At 33.2% G+C, this 4,444-nt stretch overlaps 1 long non-coding RNA gene across 1 annotated transcript in view; it reads left to right on the top strand.

Annotated features, from left to right (window-relative positions):
• Window positions 1–4,021: 4,021 nt before the first annotated feature.
• The window catches only part of LOC108727233 (uncharacterized), a 20,192-nt gene continuing 19,769 nt past the window's right edge, over window positions 4,022–4,444 (top strand). Inside the window, exon 1 of the long non-coding RNA XR_001936839.1 lies at window positions 4,022–4,202. This is a non-coding gene — a long non-coding RNA (uncharacterized lncRNA). The remainder of the gene's footprint in view (window positions 4,203–4,444) is intronic.

Below are 4,444 nucleotides of genomic sequence, written 5' to 3'. Positions count from 1 at the left end.
TTCATTTTTGACCTTTCCAAGGTCGCAAAAACAATTTTTTCATAAGACAAGTTTGATGTAAAATTTTCCACTCTTTCGAAATCCGCAGTCAAAAATAGGGTGTCCCATTTAAAAAAACCATCGTGACCTTAAAATGACCTTCAAAATTGACCTCAAGGTCAAAACTAATGGTACAATTAAATGACCCTTTGTCCTGGTCAACTTTTATCCAAACCATTTTTTTGTAGATACCGTAATTTATTACGGTCCATAAGATATTCGGGTCCATAGATTAAAATGACTCACCCTGTATAATACCATCTGATCAAATTTGACCCGGACTGGTCCATTTAAACCGCGCGCGTAAATTGAATCGGTAAAAATTTTTTTTTTAGATTGGTACAACCTTCTCTGACATTCGTGTGAAGTTTGAGCGGGATACGTCAATTAGTGTGTGTTTGGCAGCCATTTGTTTACGACGCAAAAAGTTTGTCTGGCGATTTTTACTATGGAAAAAAAAATTGAACAACGAGTTTGCTTGAAATTTTGTGTTTCCAGTGGAATTACGGCTATGGAATCATTGAAAATGTTGCAGAAGCGTTTTGGGGAGTCTACTCTTTTGCGACCTCTACTCGACGTGCTTTTTGTAAAAAATTCATGTCTTTCGGTACGAGTCTGGCGGCGATGCGCTTCATACCCAAAACATTAACCAAAATGTGTTGAGTCGATCCATAAGAGATGTTGAGAGCTTCTGCTATCTCTCTAATGCCAACACGACGATTTTCAAGCACAATTTCCTTCACTTTTTCCATGTTATCGTCGTTAACAGAGGTGAATGGACGACTCGCATGAGGCAAGTTTTCTACGACCTCACGACCCTCACTGAATGCTTTATGCCACTCAAATACTTGCGTTCTCGATAGAGTAGACTCCCCAAAACACTTCTGCAACATTTTCAATGATTCCGTAGCCGTAATTCCACTGGAAACACAAAATTTCAAGCAAACTCGTTGTTCAATTTTTTTTTCCATAGTAAAAATCGCCAGACAAACTTTTTGCGTCGTAAACAAATGGCTGCCAAACACACATTAATTGACGTATCCCGCTCAAACTTCACACGAATGTCAGAGAAGGTTGTATCAATCTAGAAAAAAAAAATTTTTACCGATTCAATTTACGCGTGCGGTTTAAATGGACCAATCCGTGTCAAATTTCAGATCAGATGGTAAATAGAAAAACATGTGGTTTTGAAGTCGCTATAACATATTTTTCGCGAGATAAAATATATGACTGTTTTGGTTGTTAACAACGTATTTTATTTTCTAAGAGTAAACTCCAAATACAAAATCCAATGTTATATATAATATTATACATGGAATGTTTATTTATTTTGGATAAGCATAACATAACAGCAGAGGTTTAAAATCTATAATTCTTTTATAGCGATCTATAGTACTTTTCGTATATAATTATGCTTTGCTATGAAGGTTAAAGATATATCAATAAATAAAAGAAGGGCTACTAGCCAATTATACTGTAAGATATTTAATAATCGTACATATACAAACGTTTCGACACCGATCGGGTCATTTTCAATGTGAACACAAAACCATTACAAATCTCAGAGTATTCGGTAACATTATAATATCTAGTAAAACGTTGATAATTTTATTTTCCCTATTATCGTGCTGTCCATATTTAGCATCACTTGACAGATGTAAAAGTGAACTCATCTCACTTCTTCTCTACAATCTTACAAATAATTCGAAATAATGACCTGGCATAGCGTTACGGTTTAAAAGTGTATATTTTATAATTATATTTATATATACCTTAATTTATCGTGATGACGTCAAACGCCGAGAAAAAAAACACAGAATTAACCAAGTCACGTATAAAACAAGCCATGATACATTGGAAAAACACAAGTATCCCTTACGATATCAGGCGACGTTATGATAAAAAGGAAACATTATAACAAAGAGAAGATAACAAAGAGAAGACGGAATTTGGAAGGGGCAGAGGACAAGGTTAGGAAGGAGAAAGAGATTGAATAATGTTTAGATATGATTCTGGCAGAGAATCTGTATCATTTTGTTTATTTATCCCATGCTTTTGTCAAATGCGTTTGACTCTCTAGACTACCTCTGAGCATCATCTCTAACGCCTATACGAAGTTAGCCCTCCACTTTTTGAATTCACTTATCTTGCGAATTGTGCTGAATTGTGCTAGATTTGTGCTACATTGTGCTTGAATATTAATATCAAAATACAACAAATACGTTAGAAGATTTAAAAAACCATATTTTAGGTCACCTCCCACTTTGAGATTTTTTCAATTTTTAAAATTGTGCTAGGTTGTGCTAAGTTATGCTAACATTGTGCCAAAGTGGTATTCTCAAATAATGATAACAACAGAAGATATGATAAAAAAACAATTTTTCACAAGTCGGAATAAAAATAACGCTAACATTCGTATCCGTTATTCAAATACCACAAAATTGCATATCTGAGTTGTGCTAGCCTAGCACAAGTCAGTACAATCATTACATTCGCTGGCACAACGACATTAAGGGTATTTTACTCTTGAGCGCGCAGGGCTGGGTAATATTTAAAATAGTTCCATTTTAAATATGTATTTAAAATGGAAATAGCATTTTACACTTTCCATTTTAAATGGTTTTTGGAAAACCATTTTCATTTTACATTTGAAATGGAATCTTGTCTATCATTTAACCATTTATAAAATAGGTAAATGGTTTTTCTATGTTTTCACAAATTTTCCCTAGAATCATTGACGTATAAAAAGAACTAAGTCCCATGATTAGCCGAAAATTTTTATGAATATTCAAATAAACTGCAAATTAAACTGTAAAGAGAAAATTAATTCCAAATAGTCCATAAACATTAAATATCTCTTAATAAAAAATGAATGTTCCTGCATTATGTAAAATACTGTATACATTTCTAAAAATGTATTATATATTATTCTTAACATCTAATTTTGACGGTAACTGGCGCTTTTCATATTAATTTGATTTATTCAAGTAAACGGTCCCATTTCCAAATTATAATATTAAAAAATTTAAAATATTCCCGTGAGAAATACTTTATTTATAATATTGTAGTCAGGGCTTCGAATTACGTTGAAAATGGATTTCAAACGTAAAATACTTTTATACAATTTATACCATCTTGGCGGAAAGTTTTTACGAAAAACTATATAGATTGAGATAAGATCTTAGAAATTCTTAATTTTTCGTAGATATTTGTAGTGGGACGTAAAGTAGTGTTATTTGTTTGAAAAACCAAAAAATCCTCCGCCCACAAACGTTTTACGTCTTACATTTTATGTCTTACATACGAATACCTACGAAAAACTAGGGATTTTTGAAACAAACAAATCTCATTTTTGTCTCACTACGAATATCTACGAAAAATTAAGAATTTCTAAGATCTTATCTCAATCTATATAGTTTTTCTGTACTTTTTCGGAAAAAAATTTTTTCCGCTATGGCAAGAAAAACCATTTTTGCATTCGAAAACCATTTAAAATACCTATTTATCCATTTTATTATACATTTAAAATGGATTCGAAAAACCTATTTTGCATTTTGCATTTTAAATACATTTTTTAAAAGTATTTTACAATTAGTATTTTAAATGGAATTCGAAAGACATTTTAACCAGCCCTGTGAGCGCGACTGCTCGTGTTACATCACGTTGCTATTGAAATTTTCTCCGATTTTAGGTCAATTTAAGCAATTTATCCGGGGATCGGAGATCAAGTTGTGCAGTTAAGAATGTTCACTAGGAAATATTGGATAGTTATGCGGAAGGGTAATTTTGAACCCGGTGCCAAAAAGATTACAAAGCTTATAGGCGAATCTGCGTGGATCGGCTTTTCGAATGTTCTTGTAATTAGGAAACGTGATATCGATCTCCAATTTCTTGAGAGTGTATACGCGTTTGCAGATTGAGTCTGCCGGTTTGTTTTGATCTAATAACTGCGCCAATTTTTGGAAATAAGGAAAGGATCGTGATTTGAAATGAGAGCTGATTTTATTTGAAATCTTAATCTCTTCTCTTGCTGTCTTCGTCCGCCTTTAGTAGGCATCGAGGTAATACAAAAGAATTATCAATGTTCCGAGGAAGTGGCGTAAGACGGGGGCCACGCTTATTGGCAGCGACAGTCGTAACAACAACCTCGGATACTCGTATATGTTTTATATAATTGAATGGGATGCAGAGCAGAGATGCAGGTTTCAGTCGATTTGATTTAGTATTCTAGTTTAATAAAATAATAAAATGACAGAACAATGGAAAGGAATACAAGTGAGTTTCTGACGGAACGCGAGGATAGTTCTCACCTTGATCTAACTGTTGTACTAGATGGATTTCTATTTCTATTCTGATTCTGACGATTTTCTGCTTTTGGCAGGTCTTTTTATATTTTAGAAATGAG

Source organism: Mycetomoellerius zeteki, unplaced genomic scaffold (genome assembly GCF_001594055.1).
Source record: "Mycetomoellerius zeteki isolate Tzet28-1 unplaced genomic scaffold, Tzet1.0 scaffold473, whole genome shotgun sequence".
NCBI lineage: Eukaryota > Metazoa > Arthropoda > Insecta > Hymenoptera > Formicidae > Mycetomoellerius > Mycetomoellerius zeteki.
The sequence above is the reverse complement of the archived record's forward strand: the minus strand, read 5'-3'. Positions and strand labels throughout refer to the sequence as shown.